Source organism: Apostichopus japonicus, chromosome 12 (assembly GCF_037975245.1).
Source record: "Apostichopus japonicus isolate 1M-3 chromosome 12, ASM3797524v1, whole genome shotgun sequence".
NCBI classification, from domain to species: domain Eukaryota; kingdom Metazoa; phylum Echinodermata; class Holothuroidea; order Aspidochirotida; family Stichopodidae; genus Apostichopus; species Apostichopus japonicus.
In genome coordinates, this window is record NC_092572.1 from 28,638,202 (window position 1) to 28,664,958 (window position 26,757).

Below are 26,757 nucleotides of genomic sequence, written 5' to 3' on the forward strand. Positions count from 1 at the left end.
TTAATCAAAAATGACAGTACAAAGAAACAAAGGAAACCTTGCTGTTTGTATTTTTTTTTTTTATCAATTTATGTAAATGAAGTACTGAACAATTAGTGATCCTATTTTTTCTTTGTTTTCCTGGCTCCAATGATTTTCCTTTTTTTGTATTGTGCAGTGTCAGCAGTATGTTTAGTACTGAATTATAAATCACACGTGTGTGTAATATGTGTGCAAGTTTTGCAGGGGGGGGGGGAACATCATTAGGGGGAACATCAACATGTTGTACATACCAGAGATAGTTTGAACATCAGTACGAACTGATTTTATAACCATTTTTATAACTTTTGTAACGAAGGGCCCGATCAGATTAACCCCATTCTCTCCCCCCATGCTCTCCCCTCACCACCTCTTTAACATGTTACATCACTCTTGTTTTTCCTATATGACTTGCAATTTTTATTGCAGGGAGGGCAATTACCCCACCAGAGAATTTTTCAGCATTCGAACCTGTTATTATCATGTTCTTCCTTATTAGTGACTTTTGAATGAAGATATTCATTGATGTTAAATTATGATCAAAATCTGCATTGTCAGCAGGAATAATGATAGATCGGACTTAAAACAGCACTTCCTCCTTGCCCTCACAGCCTGATTCTTTATGGAAGGAAACACAGACAGCTAGACACACCTTTAGAATCAACATGGCATAAGCCACAGAATTCAGTTAGTAAAAGCAAAAGAATGAGATTTTAGAAGTAGATAGTAAATAAAGAATGCAATTGTTTGGGCGGTCACCATGGACACAGTACAACTGTTAATGGATCAGGGGTGTGATAGGTGCTGAAAAGTGGAAACCAAAAACGTCTGTCACAGTTAGAGCAGTTCAAAGGCCTAAGTTCTGACTCAGTTATATACTGTTAATGCTAAATAAGATCTAAATGGTGGTTTATTGATTTAACAAATATAAATTGATCAGTGATATTACTAATGGCATGCATGTACAGTATGATAGACCTTACATATAGCCTGTTTCTGTTTAACCCATCAATCCTCCATCCTCGCATACTGTACTCTTACAGTGACAATTTACAATTTAAGGATACTCCCTTCCCCTACTGCTGGCTTACCTTCCCTACCCCCCCACCCCCCACTTCCCTTCTGGTTTAATCGTAGGGAACCAACGGTGCCTATTCTTAAGCGGTCTGATTTGGAAGGGTGAAAGGCAGGGGGAGGGGGTTGGGGGTTGGGATCATATCACTGCACATCCACACTGTGCAGATGATCATCCACAGATTAATTTAAGGTTTCCTCATTGCCCCCTTCCCCTCCCCAAACTCTCTTCCCAATAACTTCTCCCAATATTGTTTGCTTTAAATATGGTTTTTGAGAATGAATTGATTCTTATATCTACATACATATCTTTTATGTCTAGAAACTGGTAACATTCTTGCACTGTGCCCCCACCCCCCCCCCCCCCCCGTGACCCTTTCTAAGGTTGCTGCACTCTTCTGAATGTACCATAGGGGTATTTTCTCATGAATTTGTTAAATTTGCCAGTTATATTACAAAAATTACTTTTTTTTTTTTTCCCTTGCAGGACCAAAATCAGCATTCTTAACCCTTTCATCGCAAAACCATCAGCAAACTTAAACTTGCCATGAAGGTAAGACGTCCTTTGTTTATTACTTCTACTGGTAGTCTAGATCCTGTGTGTCATTTTGTTGTTCATGTGCCCCCTCCCCCACCCGCCCCCCTGTCACATTACTCAACAGCTTGCTGGCATGTCCGAAGCTCCGGGTCACCGCATGTTGTAAAACGTTCTGAAGTAGGAGCTCGCAGAGGAATTCAGGGGAACTAGTGGGTTGTAGTGGGTTTTCATTGCGGGAAAGTGGGTTTTAATTGAGTGGTTGTTTTGCCCCACTTATTTGAACACTTAGTCATAGCAGCTATATCATGTGCACATTCAGCATTTGTCCCAGGTGGTCTCACAGGTCCCATTCAGAGTTCCATTTGCTTCTTCTACCCCGACCCCCACTCCCCACCTACCCCTTCCACCCGCCACTATATCAGTGAACATTCTGAACCACAAAGATAATTTACAGACCGTCTGAATGGAGGACTTGGCATCATTTTTAAAACGTGATCTTAAAGGAACATTTAGGCATTTCGACTAAAACAGGACAGATTTTCATATATGGTTTGTTAGTTAAATGTCACTATAATTCTACCTAACATATTGAATCTCTTAAAGATCAATCAACATGTAGATATGACATTTCATAATTTTTGAATTGGATTACACCGAGAATAAGTTACACTAAAATAGCCCACGCATTTGGCAAACATGAGCCAATTATTGGGTTAAAAATAGAACATCAACTCACTACTGTACATTATTGTTATTTTGACATCACTGGGGAAGGTAAACCAGGTCTGTGAAAGTAAAACCTACTGAGGGAGTACATTATTACAAATTAAAAATTCTGAGAACCCATGGGAGCCAAAAAAACCAAAGGAAAACTCTGCTCTTAAGAGCCCAATGCAAAGAAGGTTTCAAATATGTATTAATAAACTTCACCAATATGAAATATTCAGCAACGTTATTATTATTATTATAATTTTTTTTTTTGGTAATAAATAAAAAATCATGATTATTGATATAGTATTTGCATGTTACTCTCTCATATGAACAGAAATGTGTTTGTTGGGGAGGTTGATCATCAGTAGATTGTATCACAAGGACCGATGATGATGATATGTTAACCTGGGTATGTGTCTCTCAGATGGTCTAATTCAACTAAGTACAATCGAAATCAAGACGTGTATATTGGATTCCACAAAACAACTTTCAGGCATAATTGCTGATTGCCTTGTTAATTAGTTGGTCATGTTCACAATGATAAGCAGTGTGTACTCCAAGAAAGGAAGAGAGAATGGACTATTACACAGCTACAGGCCCTTAACCAGGCTGTGCTCCACTACCCCCACCGTGTAGACCACTATGTTCTCCCCCTCCCACCCCATCACCATCTGAGCCACCCATCACATGCAAAAATAATTTTCCAAGTTACCCAGGTCATAAGTGTTGTACTCCTGCCGAAATTGTTGGTGCCCCTCCAGCTCAGAATTCCTATGGTATAGGTTGTTCCCTGTGCCCTTTACCTGTCTGCACACAATACTTGCACTCTAGTTCGATCATGCTTCGAAGCTAACATGTAAGAGGTCTTTCAGTAGTATTGCCCTCTTTCGAATGGAGCTATTAAACATATTTGGGGACTAATTGGATAGGTCCAGAAGGTGGTTGTGATAATATTTCATGATAGGTGGGGGGGGGGGGGTAAGGGGGTCCCAGTTGGGGTGGAACCGAAGTATGTTTGTTCAAGTGTTGTTTCTTTCAACTTCAAGTGTTCTGTTGTGTACCGTTAGTTCTACTGGGTGGAAGGTCTACAAGCTGGGATGTCTCTCTCCATTGCTTTGTCACATCTATTATTACATTTCTGGGAGTCATTTACAGTCAAGTAGTTGTATCTAAAGTTACTCCTTGACAACCTTCATCCTGTATTCTTTGAAAAGGTTCTCCCTCAACCCTCCTCCCCCCCCCTCCCCCTCGCTTTGGCTGTAGTCACTTAAGTAAAGTAGTTTACTGCAGTATGATGCTGGGTTTTCAGTCTCTGTTTCCTGGCATCACTCATCAGCTCGTTTCTCTTGATTAGCGCTTCCCGTAATATGAAGAGGTCATTAATGGCTTCATGCTAGAGCTACCGCAGAGATTAAATTACTACCTTAAGACCTCCCCCGAAAAAAAAAATCAGGTTAGAGCAAAACTGAAAGCGAAATGAAGAACGAAAGAAATGTGAGGATGTGGGCGGTGGTTGGCTTGTAAAGTACAGCAAGGGGATGTTCCAGTTTAGTAAAGGTCAATTGACAGCAGAAAAAAATATTCCAACCGAGAAGATTGAAGACGGGGGAACCTAAGTCCTCTGCCCCCCCCGCCCCCTTTATACCCCTCCTCTCCTCTGCCCTCACCTCACCCCTCACTCTTCTTATCACTCCATACTCTTCCCCTCACCTCCATTCTACTCTCTCTTTTCGACCTCTCCTATACTGTATTGTCTCATCACTACTTTGTAACCCTCTGTCACTGCCCCCTCCCCATCCCCCTGCATCTCACTGTGCCATCTAAACTCTAATCTTATCCCCACAACTGTTCTTCTTTCCTTCTGGCCATTCATCTCTACCATTCTGCAGAATCCCACCCCCCCCCCCTCAAGGCCACCCTGTCCCTCATCCTCCCCCTTTAACCTTGTCTAAACTATATATAAATATATAGTTGAATACACCCAGGCAATACACCGTGCTGGCAAAGTTTTTCAAAAATGACATTCTTGCAAAACTGATAAAGTTTGCAGTTTACTGCATTCCTCTCAAAATGTCTTTCAAACTTCTGCACCCCCCGTCTATGGTATCCTTGTATTCACTCTGCAATCGGTTTTGTTTTCTTTATTTTTTGAAATGAAAGTATGTTAAATTCTTTTCTTTTTCTCATATTTGATCGTTGTTTCATTTAAGAGAGATCAAAATACCGTACGTGTACAACCTAGTTTGGAACTGTCTTTTATTTTTACCAATCGACCTGGTTCTTCAAATACCATTTCAGTTCGCCCACATCGCGTGAAGAAGTGCGAAATCCCCTTTACATTTGTGTTATTCACCTCCCTCCCCCCCCCCCCCCCCCCGTAATTTGTTTTATACGTAGGCTATATCTCATATTATACCTCCATTGTTCCGTAAACGCAACGTTGCCTGTGGGTGTTTGGTGTTAAATCTGTTGTCTTTACGTGGAGATCGCGAGTGATGAAATTAACTTCTTTGGCTTTTGTTAAAAGAAAAATTTAAAGGAAACAAAGAGAGAATAAAAATAATAAAGAATAAAAAAAACACGTGTGTTGATTCCACCCCTTTCAACTATTTGTCAATTTTCAACAAATATTTGAAATGTATTTTGGTTACTAGTCGATTACAAGATTCACACGTCTATTCCTATTGGTTATAATTCAAAGGGGTATCATAGCTCGTGGTAAATAGTTCTATGATCGTGTAAAACTGCCTTAGACACCTTCTTGACGTGATCAAATGTTAGTTTGGCCAATTTTGACGGCTGGATTTAATTCTACTTGTCACCCTCGTTACAATGATATCACGCTATTGGCGGGGGAATATGTATCGTGATATTCAAACAGACTGTCTTAAGAGCGAGCCGTCTGCTACAGTTAACTCTAAACGGTCGTGAAATTTATGGCGGCTGCCCATTACAGTTTACAGTGGAGAAGAGTCCCGGTAATCTTGATACCCCAATTTTTCAGCCTCTCTCGTTTTCTCTGTTTTCGGAAACTTTCAAAGAAACCCGAAACGCCCATCACTACCCTCGTTAACCGCGACCGTGACCTCATCGAGTCACTGTGAGCGTCCTTTGACCAATCAGGGGTCGTCAAGCGACGAGAAGAGATTACAAAACGTTTCTCTGTGTCGGTTGATGTGCCAAGAGGGAGTACCTAAGGCACATTTCGCTGCTTCCACAATTGTTCCAATTTATCATAAGGTTATAAGGAATTCCCCCGGTGGATTGTTCAGGAATTCGCCGCCTGCATGGTAAAAGAGTAGGCATTGCTGGTGGTGGTTGTTTGGTACTCGGGGAAGTCTTGTGAAATCTGCAAATTGACGCCGAATGAAATACGAGCATTCCAGCGTTGCATATTAATTGAATCATTACCCCTGCAATGATCTGACTCGCCAAGGAAATAATTTACGATCATCTATGAAGAGACAGGGAGGTAGAAACGGATGAGTAGAGGTTGCTGATGAGGTGACGAAAGGGAGTGCTTCCGACCTACGGAGATATAGAAGCGTTTCACAGCGTTAAGAGAGCTAACGCTGGGACGTTCGTCATAGACATTCGTAAGAAGGCTACTTGTTAGGTTTCTTGAACTAATTTAGATTTATAAATTTTGTTTTTGTCTCCCCGATATTTAAAATCATATTTACTTCGCTTCCTGCCTTAGACGTCTCCCCGCAACGTCGACACACTCGCTCTCCTGTGCTTAGAGTGAACTGGTAAACTTTACGCACTCATCGACTGCTCACTACCGGTCAATGACCCTCACCCTTTCTAATGTTACCACCCATCAAAGTGACTATTAAGTGTTTTTGCTCGTTCAGAGTATAGTAACATCTTCTTTAATTTGTATTAAAAACACGTCAAGTTTTGAGATTTTTCTTGACTGCTTTCTTCATGGGATTTCTTACTGTCATGAACAAGAAAGGCGTCTAAGCGACGAAATATTGAGACGCGATCAGAATCATTACTTACTGATTCGGTTAATCTTCATTTTACGAAGACAAGTCGAGGGAGTTTTCTTACAAGTAAGAACAGTCTCAAATTCGAAGTCCTTATTTTGTGAATTACTCAGCAGTGCATATAACGCTTGGTGAAATTTCGGCGGAGCAAATGCAAAATGCGCTTTACATGACGTATTCCCTCATCATTGTTGACATCCTTCATGCCCGAATCCTATAGGATCCCATATCAAAACGGATTCGCCAACACGGTATAGCATTGCGTAGTAAAGAGCATGCGTTGCAAATCCACTTGAAGCGTTCGATAGGTTATCTGCGATCCGGGTCACCCGTCAGATCTGTATACAACGCCCCGTTCTCAACGCTATAGTCTGTATTTACACGTCTGTATTTACACAATGATTCAAATCTATAGCGCATACAATCCCAAGTCTATCTGCTGGATAAATATATAAATAAATGAATAAATACAAACTATGCAATATAGAGTAGGGGCTTCTCATTCATGATGGTGGTGGGTCAAATCGGCACCGCGAACGATTTTACAAGAAAAGAAAGATAAACAAAAACAAAGCTAGGTCGACAATCACTAATTGGGTATGTTAACCATTACTGTGTTAGGTTGAGCACACTACCGGTCTATACCCCACTCAATCTCATGCTCAGTCTTCTTTAATAAGGTTTTCGTTCTCTCGGGCCTCGTTGCGTCCAAGTAGTAGCTTCATGCACTATAGCCTTTGTAGAAATTTAATTTGAGAACAAACTTTGTTCATAGCGGCCTTGATTCCGAACCTTCCGGCGCAAGGCGGCTAGAGCTCGTGGCCTTTTCCAAATTTTGTATTATCAGACACTAATCGCGCAGCTGACCACCCACTTTTTATTGACGGGTCATCTATGACGTCATACCTGTTTGCTTCAAGTTCAAGTCATTTAGTACAAAAGTCCGCCAGGATGCTTGAGAATCGGTTGCTCTTTCATCGGTCGCGAATACTAATGTTATTTTCAGAACTGCTCTTTCAGGGGGAAAGTGGGAGAAAAAACACGCACACATTTCACGCGGACATCCTTTGATCGAGATACGAATCAGTGAAACTCTGGTTTCGAATCCCAAAGTTTCAAGGTTGTAAAGTGCTTTTTTTTCGCAACATATATACGAGAGAAGTAACGTAACTTATACCAATTCGAAAACAAACTTAAGGAACAGTAAATCAAAATTTTGGAGAGGGTGGTACAGTGAGTGACAAAGGTAGGTAGGTAGGGATGTGTTTTTTTTTAATATTTCTTTTTTAAACGATCGCCTTTGTTTGGTCATCGAGTAAAATACAGCTTGCTAAATTGACAAAGGAATATTTTATTTTCTTCAAGTTCAACCGTTTTCTTGCGACATGAAGTCGGTCCCCTCGGTTCGCTGATTGGGTTACAAATGGTTTACCATGACGGGGCGTTATCTCCACATTTCTAACCTAAGGTCAATTTCAACCCACCTGGAGACAATTATTTCAACAAAATTGTTTCAACAGCTCAATTTAGTGAGAAGTGGCGATAAATATTATTTTCGACTTTTTGTGACAGCGGGGTGGGTATAGAGCCTAGGTTTAAGTGAAGCGATAACGTGGTGTACTTCCCAGGTGAGTTCGGCATTGGGGGGGACTTACTGTTTGATTCGCGCCGCCAGTCTCGGTGGGACGAAAATCTTTCTAACACGATCATATTATTTACCAAACAGGTAAAAGTAAAAAAAGCCGTAAAATGTGGTTTATAAGACACTCTGTTTGATCACAAGTCAAAAACGGGATAGAGAAGAGGAAAGAGAAATGTGACGTGCAAATCATCCGTTGATTGGGGGAGTGTAATATATATGTGTGTTATATAATTGCATGTGTTAGTTGATACGATTTCCTTGTCTGTATAGATTGGTCGTAACTGTCATATCGCGGCTTAACTAAGTACTACTGACACCCATTACGAGTGAAAACTGACAAAGGTGGCGGCCTCTGTTGGACCGCTCACTGGTATCAGGGAACAAAGGCATATTGTGACAAAGACATTCCTCCATATTTATAGTAATAAATGGTAAAGGAAAAAAATTATAGAAAAAATAATAGTGATGATGATGATGATAATAGGAGGCAAAAGAAGAAACATATACCTACATTCGGTGTAACAATGGAAATTGCGTTATGCAAAGAGAATTCCGTTGGTGCTGAGGAGGGTGTGTTCGCCGGTACTGTAGAGGTAACGCTGTTGCGGTATAGGGAGGGAAGGGGAGGGGAGGGGAGGAGACCAGGTGATGTTTGTCATCATAGACGAACGGTTTGTAAAATTGTGGCGAGCGCGACCTAAAAGAGGGATTTAGGTGGGTCGCTTTATTCCCTTTACATGCGGGTTTAAATTACTCATGTAATAACACACACATACACATATAAAGGTATATATGTAACTAATTTCTACCAAACACACTTTACGCAGGCCTTGATTTAGGTCCTCCCTTACATGCCTTCTCTCGATCTCTTGACAAACGCACTTTTGTTTTATTATCTAGCAAACAGTCTACCGTCACGAGTGTCAAGACAGTTTTCTACCCAAACACACTTTAACGTAAGCATTTAGATTTCATTTTGCCCCATATTTGTGGATACCTGGTTGATCTTTTAACAGACAATTCTTACTTTATCGTGTGTGTAGGTGTTCATAATTAAACCGTCGCGACGACCTGTGTGCCCCGAGTATAAACATTTTAACTGTTCTTTAATATTACATGTGAAATCTCATCTCGTATCGTGAGATTAAAACAACCGCTCTATATACAAAACAGGTAATCAGCGTTTCCTCTTCGTGCTTAAACGAAATTAGCATCGCATTACGCTAGACCCATTGGCATTGTTATCAAGATCAAAACATGTTTGCTACTTCCAGTCTTGCTACTCGCGTCTCTTGGATTCCTATGTTTTTTCCGTTTCTAATTAAAGACGAAGAAATCGTGAATAGATAGGTATGAAGTGTGTCTTACATGTTAACGAATTAACCTAGAATCGAAGAGGGGGAAATTGCTTACTTTCGAGCCCCCTTGAAAACGTATCGATCATACTGTAAAAGGATACCTGATCCGCTACTTTTTTGTCCGAACAATATTGATATCTGTGGCTACAGATGTTCACACAAAATGTAACGGCATTAGAAGCGATCAGGTTGACCTTTTTGCAAAGCTATCCGTTCTTGACAGGTTGAAAGTTTAAAGGAACACTGGAGGCTGAAAAAAACTTCCGTTAACTATTATGCAGTTGTTCTGGTTAGCCGTGTAAGACTTGCAATGAGATAGTGATTGGGGTGGGGTGTAAGAGAGGGGGGGGGTTGGGATGTACCTCTTTCAACTTCACACAATAAACAATAAGTAATCATTGTGTTTTAACCTAATAAGACCTAATTTTTATAGTCAATAATATATCTCAGAATCGGAAGGTATTCCCCAGCCCTATGAATATCCCCGTGATGTGAACTTTACACAGGTGCGTATTTGCACTTCAACAATCCCCCCCCCCCCCCCCAACACCCACACCCCTCCAAAGAAAAAGCTGGTTGCTTGCCATAAGCCCACATGGCCTCATGTCCTTATCCGTTTGCTCGTTCAGGCCGATTGAATATGTCAATATGAGATGCAACAGTTATAATGTGTGGCTTGGAACAGTTATAGGCAATTCATCGCATAGAAGACAACGCATGCGCGTGATATCGATTATCTAACTCAACTATCCAGCTTAGCGTCATTATGTGACTGTTGAATAATGTGTCCAGTATTAGCCTACGTGCAATATGTAGGCGCCTCTATCTATATGCGGATGTTCTGTACATTCAATATTGAGGTGTGTTAATTGCGCGATACATAATTTATGTATATATGCGTATTGCGTGATGTTTGTTTACAAAAAACAGAACCTGTGCCCGATCACTTGTTTATGAACAAAGATTTAATTTGTTGCTCATCCCCGGTGCCAAACGGCTAATTCCTGTGGAAGAGAATTACTTGGTCGTATAATTATGTGGTCGATATGGAACCTGGCCAAAAGTGAAAGAGACGATTATATAGGCGTACTGATAATAATGCATCGGTTTTGTGTGTCTTTATAATACGATGCATCGTATAGCCTAGCTTTAAGATGCAATTATCACAGCAAACGAAAGGGGATTTTTTTTCTTTTCGTCCTATATGGGAACTTTCTTTTTTGGTTATTGTTCATACAACGTTATAGTGACATAGAAATACGTCTATGCACAGTGTAATGATTTATGTTCTACATGTTTTGAGAGTAAAAATCTGGGAATTACGATAAGCTCTTTTATCTCTTTGAGCGGCATTGTTCATAAATATCGTAAGATACTATATAGGAATGAAGATGAAAGTAGAATATTCACTTTCTAAGAACTCAATTCAAACAATCTATAGAGAGTTAATTGTGAGATCCGCATTTAATGAACGATTGTTATGCAACTGTCTATAACTGCTATAATCATGTGACACTATAGGGGCATATACCATTATGTATCTTATGATATTTTCAGTATCAAGACGGAAAGAAACAAAGAATCACAGTAACAATGGGCCGTTGTATTATGTCATAGCTTGTGGATCTATTATTTCAGTGAAGCAAAATCACTTTCCAAATCGTGATTGGAATTGGTCAGAATTCGTACGTAAATATATTCCACAATCTGATTCGTGACCCGCCATCCTTCACGGAAATATCCTCACGCATGCGCATATTATAAGCTACGTCATCTTACAGCTATAGTTAGCAGGGCCAGCTTCTCACCGAGGATGGTAATCGCCATTATTATTTATGAGAAGACAAGAAATGCTTAGGGGAGTGGTGGGGGGGGGGGTGACAGTGAAATGTCAGCCCCGTTTAAAACATTGGATACCAGGACCCCCCCCCCCCCACGCCGAAATCTTCACACCTTTCACTTCCACATTTTTCCTCCCTTTACTCAACCCACATAAACAATCGCCGTGTATGTATTTTGTACATAGACGTCATGCCAAGGCCTATCATTGACACATGCAAACCTAAAGCCTACATTAATCCCTTAAGATGACTAGTTAGTCTCAGCACACGAGGAACGGAAACTCGTCGACGCTGTTACCCCCCCCCCCCCCCACGATCTATTTTTAGCCTATTTTCTTTTACCCTGTTTCATAATTCGCCGTGTTTGAATACTTCCTCCCATTAATTCGCTTTCGTTTTTGTCTTTTCTTTCTCGTTTAAAAAAAAAACACATTAGGATCGGGATAGGATATCATATTTAACGTGGTTTGACGTACTACCGCGGTATCCGTTTTTAATTTCAAAATGAAACTTAACAAGCAGTTATTTAAAGAAAATGTTAATTGACATCTTTAGATTTGTATACGTTAACGACAATCCTGTATTGCATTTTGTTTGTAGAGCATCCACATTTTCTTCCCTTTTCAAATGCCATCTTGCGTGTTGTTTTTAGCTACATTTATGTTATCAAACATCTTGGTCACGCAAATATACCGGACGTATACGGATTAGCCTCGTCTTCCTAAGATGGTTACACACGCAAAAAAAAAGAAATTGCCGCGTCGGAAACCATGACAACCACTATTTTCCGTAGTTGACGAACGCTGCCTACGGCATGCGGTCAAATTCTGACGTCAGTAGGTGTTATTACCATAAACACTGCATCGTGCAGACGACAACATACGTCACAGACGGTATAAATATAGCAACGGCGTAGAGATCTTCAATGGCATAGTTATGTGATAAGAGTGAATACTACAGAAGAAAAGCAAAAAAAAAGCCCGCGAAAAATAATTTGACGTTTAAAGGTTCATAGAGTTTGAGAGGAGAAAGGAAGGTTTAGAGAACGTTTAGGGAAGAAAAGGAAGCACAACCTGGGGATTTTCTTGACGCATTCAGGGAGAGAAAACGACGACATTAGGGCAGAGTTAGTCCAGATCATCTCCACAAATAGATCGAATTTATAAAGAAAAGGTCGCCCGGGAAATGGGAATACATTTGCTGCTTATACGTGTTTACAAATATAGAGAGGAAAATGCGGAAACAAGGTCGACAAAGCAAGCGGGTGGCATGCGGGGGGGGGGGGGGGTGGGAGTTAACCAATGCGGATCGTTTGGTCATTTTTGATTTAGGATTTGTCCAACGTTGAGTTTTAAATATTAATTACTTGACAAGAGAAATTGTCACCTCCCAAGTAATTTCATGAAAACGGTGAATCATTATGTGAATAGATTTCAGACGTTTTACACCGTTTCAATTGTAAGTGAACCGTTTAATCAGAACGGGGAAACTGATTCAAACTGAAATAGGTAAGTATATAGATGTCACCTCTAGTCGGCAAAGATTTGGCAATTTTGATTTTTGAATTCTATAATATTTTAGCGTGGAATTACTTTTCTTTTCGTGCGCACTGTTTAGATGAGATATGCAACAACCTAAGTTTTAAGCCTGCTTCCAGCGTTTTGAACAAGAACTGTCGGCTTTTCATCTAAGCAACGTTATAATAATGGACAAATGAAAAAAAAAATTATTAGAGATCGCCTTCAAAAAAAGGGGGGGGGGGATAAGTCGCCCAGGCACTTTCCCTCATAGGCCTGTTATGCCAAAAATTTCAATTAGAAAATGTTGATTACTGTATAGACCTAAATAAAAGGTTTTCTCACCTACTTGAGTAAAACGTGATCAATGTCATTGTTATGGGATTATGCTATAGGTATAGGTGTTTTTTTTTTTAAATTTACCACAATCAATGCAACTGTAGCTGCTATAGTCAACCGTCATGAGCTTACAAGGGTTCGTGCCTCGGTATAAACTAGGCTATATTATGTTGAGTCATTATACTAAAGATACATCTCTCAGTCGCCAGAGCTTTTATACTATTCTATTCTATGTATCTGATTTATACTGTATGGATCTTGTTATCCGTCACGTGACTTACGATAGGACGATCGCTAGCCTCACTTTATGGAACTTTTATGTAGACTGTGGCACGCCATTAGGGCCATAATGCCGTTCTTTGGTAATGTCGAAATGTCTGCCATTAACGGGATGGGTATAGGATGACGTCAAGTTAACATGTTTATGAGTAGACAATTTACGTTATGATGTAATTCCAAGATATTTCTTGTGTTTGTAACGCGACATTCCCCGTCAAGCGAAAGGTACTTGAGTAGCGATAAGGTGTGTTTGGTGCAGTAGTTAATGTCACGCTCAGCTCAGGTATGTCAGTCTTGGTCTGAGAGATTTCGAAGGAGAAAGACCCCCCCAAAAAAAAGGGGGGGGGGTGGAAAAAAGAAACATTAAAAAGCGAGGGGGAGGGAGAAAGGAAGGGTTATAAAAAGAAAACCAATGTCTGTTGAAAAAGAAAAGTATACTTTAGACTAGGTACAACGTTACTATTCTCTGTGCACGATAGGGAAGACCTGCTATGGCTTGAATAGTGTGACCGTGTTGAGCACTTTTCCTTTTTAGTTGCGTTGCTATTTTCTACCATGCAGACAAGGTATACAGTATAAAGCAAGGTATCCCTGTTCTCGTGCACAAGCGTGACTTTGCTTTGCGCACGCGCAGTTCAAATCATATAACGGATTATGAAGATGTAGGTGCGTTCCGTGGCACACGATGACGCAATTTTCTATTAATATCTGACCAAACAACAAATAATAATAATAACGATAATAACTAACAGAAAAATATAAGCAAAATCACTGCATACAGTTTCGTCTAATTGTTCTGTGTTTACCTTGTATAACTGCAGTGTAACTGCACTTATTTTTTTTTTTTTTTGTGAAAACGTAAACAGTAAAATCCTTTACACGTCAGAACACAGACAAAAGCGTTCACGTCGATATCAGCAACGATTTTTCCAGTTTAGAATGCCTATTTCATACTGCAAAACCCAAAACCACTTGTCAACATCACACCGTTCTAATTTCACACCCATTTGAATAACTACGCGTTGCCTGTGACACCCCTCTTTCCCATAACGACGGCAGTGACGGGATTGTAGCGGCACCTTTGTTTCATCTTCTGTGGATGTACACATCGAAAAATCTCTCTAGAGTATTAAAGCCTGCTGATTGCTCCCCCCCCCCAAAAAAAAAAAATTGCCCCCCCCCAAAAAAAGGGAGAAAATAATTGTAACTAAAATCTATATTATTGTTAGTGTTGTTATCGTCATTAATTTTTGTGAGTTTTGTTTGTACATTAACCGACCGAGATGAGAGAACGACTAGGCTCTGAATCGAACGATAACATGCACGGGATCGATACTTTGAATGACGTCACTGAATAGCATAAATCTATCATGTGCGAGTGTTTTACGTATATGCATGCGACGTGGTGATAATTTCATTACTTCTGAGGAATTCATTTCCATCTTCGCGATTGTCGGAAAAGGCTGGTTCATTGTTCTGCAGGAAAGTCCCGGTGATGAATAATTTAGAAAGGGGCGGGGGCGGGGAGGGAGTTGGGATAAAGGGAGTCTATGTGTACAGTGGGAGGAGGTATTGCGAAGTTGAAGATGGATAATTTAGGGTAAAGGTCACTTAATTTCATTTCATGCGAAAAACAATGAATTTCGTTAATCAATTTAGAAGGCACATCCTCTTTCGTCACGGTTTACGTTATATTTTCCAACCCTCGTACGTCGAAGAGCACCCTTGTTCTTATTCAATTAGACAAATCTATATTGATTTATTTAGCATAATTTCTGCCCCCAAACCGCAGTTAATACTCGACTTTTGGATTTGTTTATGTATTGTTTTTGAAGTTTATTAATTATCTTTGTTATCATCTCTTACTTCTCTTTTTTATGGATGGATCTTGTCCAATTTTCATCATAATTTTTTTTTTTGGCCATAATTTTTATAATCCGGTATTTCTATTGGCCGCCAAAGTTTATTATCGTCCTATCTATAGCGTCCCCCACCCCCCTTTTTTTCTGGAAGTGCGTCATAAATCGGTTTCCTATTTTCCCCGTTTCGGTCTTTGCTTTCAGTTAGCCTGTTCTTAAATTATTCTTTAAGAATTGTATGACAAATGTGTTTATTATGCGCGGTGCCAACTGCATATATCAGGGAGCAACTTTTTGTTTTCACTATTGAAAGATCTGAATATGTTTTTCTAAAGAAATACTACCATTCCAGACTTTTGCGATGTGATACTGGATAACTTATTCTATGTGTTATACGTATGTATAGTTTTTATGATATCGTTTCCACTTTTTCAGACTGCCGCGTGAACTAACCACATACAACAATATGTTGGGTATCATCATCTCCAGATAGTTCTTATCCTTTTCGTACACGTAACGGGGAAATGGTGGAAGCGTCCACGAATTAAAGCCGAGACAGTTAATGTAAACCCGGATAGAAGTGTAAGTACACATGCATTGTCAATTTGTAAGGTAACATTTCGCAATCTGAAGAATGTTTTTTTTTCTGAGATATTGTCTTCGGTATCTCACTCGATTGGACAAAATTTGACACGTGATGTACAGTGACATTTACTAAGCTTTCTCTCTCTCGCGTGACTCCTCACACTGAATGCATGCCTTTATCTACTTTATAATATCTTAGTTGACCAGGTTCCGAGAGTGCAGTAGTTGTAAAGAGACAGGTAAGTGAGGTAGCGAAGTAAATATCGAAACCAGGTAAAGTTAGGCAATTTCTGCACAATTGGCGCACCATGATACAGATCGACTTTGAAAAGGTTCTCGTTAAAAAATGCCCGCATTTGAAAGTGATTCTGGAGGTCATCTTATGGAAGGAAACGAAAGACTGCGACTGGATATTTCCATTGCCTTCTTTGTTTTATAGCTCCGTGGTTCAACTACTCTCATCTGTGTGGTTGGAAAATATTGGACTCGAGAATTAATTCAGCCTTGTTAGGCTACCAGAGTTTTGACTATACATTCGCACATAACACTGCATACTTACGAAACGTATTGGCCTTAATGTAACGTAATGGCGACGAATTGCTTTGACACACACCGACTTGCGTCTACATGCCCACATCTTTTAACCTCCCCCTCGCCGTATCCTATAACCCCGCCCCCTCCGCATCCTATAACCTCCCTTATTAGATATCACCAAAAACAACCCAGATTTCAGACGGCTTTAATTGGATAATTTTGACCCAACTTGAGTGTTCCATTGTCACACTACCCTTTGCTTTCTCCCTTCCAAATCTACCGACCCTCCTAACCCCTCCCTCAACCTCCCCCCCCCCATAAAAAAATTAAATAATAATAAATAAATTAAAAATAAGTCTATCGCCGCAAGTTTCACTTTGATAAGAAAAGATCAAATGGATTTGGACTTGAGAAGGTTTTATAAATAGCAAAAAAAAAGGTTTACAAGAAGAAAAAACACGTTTTGGTCAAATCTTATCTGATAAACACGCGGTTTGGGAAAAAAAAAAGTTAAAAATAGTTCGATTTATAAGAAAAGTATACTGTATGAGATAAAAGATGAGTGATAACTTCTGAAAATAGCAATTTTGCGAATCTTTCTTCATATATGATATAGGAATAAATGAGTATAGCTCTAAAACGTAACTTAAGAGAAGATGTATCGAAATTGATTATAGTCAATGTGAGATAAACGACTTGGTCAAGTCTTTGTCTGAACGCGGAGATTTGAAAATAGTTTTGTCTTTTATCTCCAGCGAGAGAAAACCTATATCCAGCTCAAACGGTTTTGATGAAGTCTTTCTAAAATTAACATTTCTAAGAATTCTTTGTTTCAAACGGAAAGTAGACTTTCATTTACGATTAACGAGTTGTAGACCAAGTCTTGTTAATAAGCAGCTCTGAAAATAGTCCAATTTTCTTAGCCAAACCACTGAGCAGATTGACTAAGAGAACTTGATTAAACGACTTGGTCAGGTCTTGTCAAATAATCAAGTATCTTACACTGGCAGTAATGTAAGGAAAGCCGTAGAATAACAAGTGATAGGCTTTGGTCGTTAAAAGTGAAATATAGCCGAGTTGACTATTTTAGGTATTTTAGGTTTCCGTTCAAAAAAAAAAAAAAAATTGAATAAGTTAATCATGATCAAAGTAGTAACACGAAAGTAGAATGACAAAATAATCATAAAAATAACAATAATAATAATAATAATCATAATAACAATAATAATAATAATCATAATATTAATCATAATCATAATATTAATCATAATCATAATAATAATACTAATGGAAAGAAGAAGCAAAACAGAGTAGATCTGCATTTGCCTGCAAATACACAGTATTGTAGTGCACGTGGAGTTCTTGCAGTACTAGGAAGAACTTTTCGGTTGTTCATGTTGTTATAGTTTGGGCGGCGGACACACCAGGGAATATAGTCATGTAGGTACCTACAAAGTGAGGGCGCTCGTGAGCGACGTGAAAGGCTCAGAATAAGTTGGCTACGCAGCTGGCCTCTGAAACTGCAAATGTACAAAGACCATATAAAACTTTAAGTTTCAACGTCCAGTAATGTAGGTATCGTTCACTTGGCTAGTAATGCCAGAAGTGTAGCGTGCACTTCAATACTGACCCAACATGTAAGATGGAGAGCAAAAGAAAAGAAGTGATGACCCTAGAATGTATCCCTTTTAGTGCCAGACATAATACGAGTTGTTATAAAACGATCGTGAATTTACAGCTTAATGGACACGGTGTAACGATTACACAGACTCGACTCTCTGTGAAGATATTGGAATGACAACATAAACGAGCACACTATACGGCGGCTGGAGATTGACATCAAATAAGCCTACACCATCGAGCGTAGAGTGGCATTTATTTGCGGACCATTATATATAGATATATATATATATATATAGCCTATGTATGTGTGTGATGAATTAGAATGTTTGACACTATTATCACATCTTTAAGAAAATGTAGAAATCCTGCCACAACAACTCCGCCAACTTGGTAACTTCTTTACTCAGGGCTGCCGGGCAAGCCTAGGTGATATTTGCTCCCTGCTATACAAGGTTAACGCATGTGGTTATTAGACCTACCAGGGTAATTTTGATTGACGATTCTAGGTATTCATATTTTTTTTTTATTATTATTATTATTTTTTTTAACGGATGACTGTAAAGAGATTTATCCTGGAAATATTGAAAATGATTTATCCTGGAAAAATACTGCAGAAGAGGAGTTAGTGTTTTTTTTAAAGAAATATAGAACCTGACGAATTTACGAGCCTTTACTTGACACAGCTCAGCTCTTTGACATCCGACAGCCAGTTCTGGCAATTTTGAGATTCTCAGTAAACCACTTTAGTAGGCCCTATACTCTCATGTGATACAATTTAAAGTGACAGTATTTGAGATGTACAATAAAAGTAGTATAATTCAGTAGAGAGGCACGATGTTTAAACTCTCGTACAGTCTCCTATATATACAAGGGTCTTTAAACTCGATATGAAAAAACAAACAAAAAACAAATACAAAGTAGGTGGAACAGACAGCGATTAACAATTTTCTTAATGCTGATAGCACTCTGTGTTGTCCTCCGATATCATGCTTCAAAGCACTCGTACTGACAGTGTGAACAGTTCATAACCTTTATCCTACTGAAAATTCAATACATACTGCACAATACTGTCACAGTGCAATGAGCTTTCCAAGCGGGACATGAAAAGTACAAACGAAACAAAAGTGTCCCAACTGGGTAGAATCAAGAGGTGTGTCAAGATCACGACACAGTGACCAATCACAATGGACGTATATAAAGATCACAATAACCAATCACAATCGACGTAAAGGAAGTACGAAGCGTTACCAGGGAAACAAATCTCAAAGACAATACGAAGTTGATCGTGAAATCGTAAGTAGCCGACGCCTATTCACAGACAGTTAATTTTGTATTCTGAGTTATGAGGTTTACTTGAAAGTTGCGGTTTTATTCGCCGAGAATATGCCTCCTGCCGTGGTAGCGCATGCGTCGTAGAAGCTTTGGCAAGTAACACATGCCAAACATGCTAAAATCTCAGGTCGCGAACCAAGACATTCGGTAGGGACACCGACAGCGAGGAATGTCCAATTTTAAAGTAGGCTATACATGTATATACCACCGGTACATCATTTTGAATATTGTCGTCTGCTACAAAACCTGCTCGTGTGTCAAAACGAAAGCTACTTAACTGTTTGATCTTGCAATGACGTGGGTCTCCACGCTTCAAGCTTTTACCTCTTTATTCCAATTAATTTATGCAATGCAAGGTCCACCCACATTCTTAAGGTAGTCAGTTAACCAGATAACATACGTACGTAATGTCATATGAGCGGTGGGGGAGGGGGGGGGGGGTCAGTGACGTTCGAACGACCATGGAGGGTTCACCCTGACTAAAATGTTATATCCTATAGCGCTGCGTGGTGAACGCAAATGTCTGCCAACTTCGTCTGAAGATTAAACTCGGAAGTCTGTTAATTGGTTGTAATTGCATGATGTATAAAATCATTATATATGCTTTAATATTCTGCTTGGAGTTCTGTGTTGTTGTTAGGATACATACAGTTCTTGGAACTGACTTACCAACGCTATGATCGCTCGTCTTCAGTTCCGATGAAAGGGATTTTTTCGGGGAAATAACGGTCGTTTTTCGTGCCTTCTGCTTCAGTACGCCGTGCATGAATCTTTTCGAAAAAGCTCTTTGAACTTAGCATGCAGTCGACATTAACAATTCAACAAGAAGCCTTTGTGCAAATCACGATATAGCTATCATGCCCATGTTCCATTAAAACATTCTTGCTTTTTAATGTTAGCTTATAATCCTTTATTTGCTAGACATTTAAACGTTGACAGTCAAACAAACAGAAAACACAATGTCCCGACGATAATTAAAGTTACAATCATTGTTTGCTCGTCGAAAACCTCAAAACCCAGCAAATATTGTAGTTGTCACGCACGCACTCCTTACTGTTTTTTTTTTCTCTTAAACTTGCTGGTTGCTTCTCGCTTCTCGGAACGTCCCATACAACGACGACGACAACAACAAGGTTACACGGGGCGCATGTCCGTTGGATATTTGCCAGTGTTGCTCGAACAATGGACCTTCATTACGGCAGATCAGCATATGAACAAAAAAGCACACACTCAACGTGTGTTTTATCTGCCTTGTTAATATCTCATATGTCGGCAACCACCATGGTATTAATATGTATGGCATAAAAAGGCAATGTGTATATGTGGGGGGGGGGTGGGGTGGGGGATTAGGCGATCCTCAACCCCGCCTCTTTCCTCGACACCCTCACAAGACTTTCTGGGCACGCCACCGGTGTAGTTAAGAGTCGAATCAAGATAAGGGGACAAAGCTATCAGATAAGATAACTGCCAATGCGTTTGATGTGGCGTCGAGATGATTTCACAGCGCATGCGCTTTTTGTTGACATAAAACATCGTGATATTTTACGTCATTAAAATCCGCACCGGACTGAAGTTTTCTTAGTCAACAATGATATTAAAAACTGCTCGGGACAAATAATAGGCCTATCAGAAAATACAACTCTCGGCACTGAATTCATCTTTCAAGCTGAAAAGGTTTTTTGGGGGGTGGGGGGGGGGGGAACGCTGCCGTTTTCAAGCCTCTGGGTAGTCCGGAAGGCTACAATGTCAGTTTCATAAATTTGAAATAAATTCCGGTTATAAACGAAGTTGGGAAGTTCAATGTTTTGATTAGTCAAGTGAAAGAGACATATATGCTTGTACAGTTAGTTTGGATTCCTACCCAACGTTTAAATTAGACGGCTGTGTTTCAAAAATCCCGGTGACGTTTCATATACTGGATCCAACTTTTAGTGGGCAGAGACAGGGGACAGGATGTCATCTCGGCGAGTCACTGGCTCACGCAGAGGTTTGGAGGTGGTTAGGAACTGAGGCTGAGAGAGAATCACCATCCCCTCCCCCCTCCCCCTCCACTCTTTACCATCCCCTCCCCCTCCCCCTCCACTCTTTACCTTCACATCCACCATGTCAAGTGAAAATCCGTACCCTAATATCAACCTATACCCACAGGTAATTCTAACATCATATCATACCATTGTGCAATAACTATAGGGAAGTGCTTAAATGTTTTACCAACCCCTTTAATATTTCCCGGTCTTTCGTAACTATGACAATTCACTTCGCAAAAGCCGCGTTATTCTTATACCAGCAGAAATCAGTCTCGCCCATGGTAACGTCACGAGATGTGTATCCTGTGATTAAGAAGAAAAAAAATATATACAGATATTTCAGTTGTCTTATGTAGTCTGCCTCATACGCAATCAAACTATGGAAGAGGAAACTTATATTGTTCTCTGTTCTATTGATTTACCCCAGCCTCGTCTTGAGGTGATTGAGAGAGGTGTAAACTAGGAGGACCCTATATTTCGTAGCAGTGTTCATCGCCGCACACTTTGTGGATATTGTAGCGAAAGTTTTGCATATGGGGGATCTGTGCTCATTGCAAGTTTCACTTGAATGGAAAAAAAACTACCTTATTTATTTAATACGGAGTGCACACTGCCGCAGTATATGAAAACCGGTTAATACCACAGGATTAATATATTGTAAGTACAGGCTTCATTCTATATTAAAATGTAGTTTACATCAAGTATAGGGTTAGGCGGAAATATCTCTCTCCATCGGTTAAACTCTTTTATCAGGTAATTTCGAATGCAATGTTCCATTCTGGTTGTTATTCCTCCAGAATAGCCAAGTTTGTTTACAAGCTATCACTTCCTGTCTATCGCGCGACTGCAATCTATAATTAGAATTGACGTCACGATTTTTTTTGTTGCGTATATTTATCCCCCGTTTGGTTCGTTACGATTAGATAATATGTTCAAACTTCGCTGGATCGTATACCAGGGCTATGTTGAGAGTCTGTTTTGGTCATGCATACTTAACCAAATTTCCCACTATTTTCAGATGTATTAGTAATTATAAAAAAAATGGCAAATGAGTTTCTCAAATGTCGACCAAGTTTATTGTTTACTACAAATGTATACTTCCACGTCGTGTTATATTAGGGGGCAGGATGTTACAACATAATGCTACATTAGGTAAAGCTATATTTGGCGTTGGGATTTGACATTGAAGAAGTTATGTAATATTTTTTAAATAATTGGGAGATAATTAGTTTGTGTTAGTAAATACACATCTCAGCGTAGTTCACTTCCGATACATTTAATCAGGGAGTTGTTATTTAATTCAGACTTCGTTGTCAACAATAACTTCCGATTGAGTTTTTACCATGGTATATATCGCTATGTGTCTGCTATGAATGTGTGGTTAATTGGTAATGGTATATATAATATACGTACAGGCTATATATAGTGTACCATATTTGTATTGAAAAAGTAAACTGCCTGCCGGTGCACACAGACGGTCCAGAAACGTTGGGCGTAGAAAGGTATCGGTGGGCTGCGGGGATACTTCGAGACATCTCTATATGCTTTCGGAGTTTGATGCCGGACATCGATTACGATGTTTTTGTTTTACTTTTTTTTTAAGTTTAAAGTCCATAGTCCAAACTTTCATGCATTTTGAGCATCGATAATGAGGGGGTGGGGGTCTGGTGGGTCGCGACATGTCCCATGGTCATCTAGGTCGTGGGCCCGAATGTTAGGGACCACTGCTCTCTGATGTTGACAAGTTTTTTTTTTTTTTTTTTTCAACGCTATTGTGCTTTACGTTGCAAACTTAACGGGCTCCTTTAACTCGCATGGATAGACACACACAGATAAACATGTTCACATGTAGAGATACATAACAGAAAGACATGTAGATCTATATACATATACGTGTATGTCTGGGATATGAATTGGACTCACGAAATAGACATAGAATGACATACACACACAGACATACATATACAAACATCACCTATTTCATGTAGACATAGCCACACAGATAGACACATCCACATAAGTCTGGGATATGACAAGGTCCCAACGACACACATTATGTTTGATCGTGACTATGGAATGACAAGGCGACTCGACACAGAATGCTGCGCATGCGCGTTTTTAAATAATCTTACATCCACGTTAGATTATGACTTCTACCATGGCATGTACTATGTACTTGTTGGTATCCAGGGTGCAACGATTCACTATTAAACGTTTTTGAACACGTGTACAATATTACCGATTTATGGTAAAATACAAACTGAAACCCATAACGGAGACTACGGTGCAACGGTATACATTGTAGATGACAGTGCTGTGTCGTTAACGTACTACGACATATTTTAGTGTTTATACGCAGTTTTCTTTCTTCTTTTACCGTCAAAATCACTATATTTATTAAGGACCACTGTAATATCGGCTGGGCGACAATACATAATAACGGTACGGTATACATATACTTTTAACGTTATGGTATGCTTATAACGGTATGGTATGTATGCTTTTATTACACTCACGCACACACACGCACACAAAATACGACTTGATTTATGTACCAATGAATGACACCTGAATTTTCTTCTATATCAGTAACATTTTCACCGAGCAGTTCCCTAATACAAAGAAGATTAACAGAGGTTTGTTGTTGTTAATTATCATAACGACTTCCGCAATATGGACGGCCAGGACACAATGGAAACAAAAAATGATACAAATGACAATTTGTCTTTTTATTTTTAAATTTGTAATTTTTTTTTTATAAATAGTCAAATGTACTTTCGTGAACTTTCGTCGTCTGTGAAGTGGAAGTCATTCAATGTATTGACTCTCTGAAACTATTGATGAATAAATAACACTTACAGTTTTCATTTTCTCCTTAAATATATTTCCACTTTTTGAAAAGGTAATCTCTGCAAAGGTGATTTTTCTTTAGCTCATTTCCTCTTGACGGTTCGTGTGTTAGTGGATGTAAAAATGATTGTGTATTATCACAAAACACAACAACTTCGATAAAAGCATCGATAATTCACAACAGTTTAAAATATAGGACGCAACAGTACTTCCATGTATATGACAAGATAATCACCCTTTTAAACGGGGTACAGTTCTCATGTTGTTGATGTATTATTATTAGTAGTAGTAGTATTGCTACACGGAAAAAAATGAATTCAACAGTGGTTTTTATTTGCGTATGGCATGCATCCATTACTAGATGAACAGATAGCCTAACGTACCACATATATATGTTAGAATCCAGACTATACTTTTTAAGTTTATTACATTTACATTTCTCTGTATATGCCTATGTTTCATATTTATATGTATTTTACTATATTTATGTAGTATGCCATTCGAATCTGCCCTAGTATGGCCGTCCCCTGTTTAGTAGGGGGGGGGGGGCGTTGGAAGCTATATGTTGACCCATATCGGTGCAGGAAAGGAGTGTCTTGTGTGTAGCTCGCAAACTTTGTGCGCCGTATGAACCCGTGAATATATGCATGATTTACCTTACTGTATCTGCGTTTCCAACAACCTATAGAGACATGTAGTATACCAATACATTAGGGTCTTTTAAATTAAAATTCTATTAATTCTCGGCAATGACTATTGATGTTTCTCGGAACGAGGGTTGTGTTTACTAGCAGTAATAATAATAATAATAAAAACACAGGATCGATATTAGGCCGTCTCGCCGTATGCATGCTTGTAATAGGCCACTGTGATGTATTTGTACGCGTCACTAAATACTTCGCTCTAGGAGGTGTTACAGTGACGTCAGAACACCACTCTCGGTTTCAGGTCTATATATAGTAGCTGAAATTCCAGATCTGCCGCGTTCGCCAAATTATAGCTAACTTTGGGAGGACAGTTTGATATTAGCTTTATGCCAGACATCACTGTATAGTTTTGTGGACGTTTCAATAAGCTATATATACACATACATATACACATACATATATTTATATATTTATATTTATATTAGTATATATATACTGTATATTTATATATATATATATATTTATACATCTATATTTATTTATATATTTATATATTATATATATTATATTATGTATATATATATATATATAATACATTTATTTGTATATATAAATATATATATACATATATATATTTATATATTATATAATATATATTATATTATGTATATATATATATATATATTATATTTTGTATATTATGTATTTTCTATAATGCAGATGGCTTTTGTAACATGATGGACCCAAACTACTGAATCTGGTTACATGACATAAGGGTGGCGTAGGTTTCTGGGTCAAGACTTAACATTCTCCAATATGAAAATATGACAGGAAAAACAGGAAAAGTAAAAGGTTATCAGATCCTACACGCTCTATGACATCACAGGTTTACAAAATGATAGCTTGCAGGACATGACTGATAATAAACGGAACAAGATTTTTTTTGGGGAGGGGTGAGGTGTGGGGTGGAGGAGGGGGATGGTCTTCACAAAGAATCCGTCATATAAGCGCGAGGTGATGGTTGGGTTTGTTTCCGCTCCAAACTGGAGTGTGATGCAATGTTGCCAATCTTATAATGTTGATATCATAAAGCTACCTTTAAAACATTTCCAGTCATTACCAAACATCTTCTTTCATTTTGAAGACCGCGAAAATGAGCAATTAATGACTTTCGTTTCCAATTTTTGATCAACTTTTCCTTCCTTTTTTTTCTTTTCAAAAATAGGAATTATTACACATGAATATCGATCCGAATTCAAGCATTTGTTCATTTTTCTCATTTTAAATGTTGCTTTTTCTTTCTCAATGAAGTTGCCTTTATTTGCATTAATTGGTTATATGTGAACGAGCCTCTCTGCTCACGATTGACACGAGTCGGATGGGAGACGAGTCGATTTCATTCAGCGGCGAGTGATGTCGTAATACACTGCCTGCCGTTCTGCGTCATTCTCTTTCGCTATCTGCCCTCGTAGCATCAAGATATGTGTAGCTATAGGTACTGCAATTCATGATAAAAGGAGGATTATTTTTTTCTTTTATTTAAATGGTGTTTCCGTTCGATGTTCTATATTTTATGAAACATCGCTTTTTTGGGGGATTTGTATTTTCGACTGCCGATTGACGAAGTTTTTTTTTCTGCGGTTTCTTTTTTATACAAATCGATGTTTGGAATTATTGTGGCATTATACACAGTTTGTGCTGGGATATCTTGACATCAGCTCTTGAATCAACTACGCAGACATCGAATCCAAATTAGCTTTACCTTTCTGTTCTTTTTTTTCGATTCGACATTTTCTTTTGGTGATAAGAAAAAAAGAAGGGGGGAAAAAAACCCGGATTTACTGGAAAGTCATGTCTGACGAGAACAGTTTAATTTAAGAATTGATATCATCGTGATCTTTACCTCTTCCGCTTTTGGCATACAGTAGTTGTGGAACTAAACGTAAACTATTCAGCAACACGTGAGTTTAATACAAATGATATTCATA

The 26,757-nt window shown here is 39.0% G+C and overlaps 1 protein-coding gene across 6 annotated transcripts in view; it reads left to right on the forward strand.

The window, feature by feature from the left end:
* The window catches only part of LOC139976772 (uncharacterized), a 69,555-nt gene that overhangs the window by 27,063 nt on the left and 15,735 nt on the right, over positions 1–26,757 (forward strand). For 4 of the 6 annotated variants that reach the window (XM_071985519.1, XM_071985518.1, XM_071985523.1 and 1 more), the window contains 2 exons: positions 1,580–1,645; positions 15,607–15,753. The gene's annotated coding sequence lies outside the window, so the exon portion shown is untranslated. Of the gene's footprint in view, positions 1–1,579; positions 1,646–15,606; positions 15,754–21,540; positions 21,930–26,757 lie in introns of those variants that run through there. The other 2 variants (XM_071985521.1, XM_071985522.1) reach the window with 2 other exon arrangements.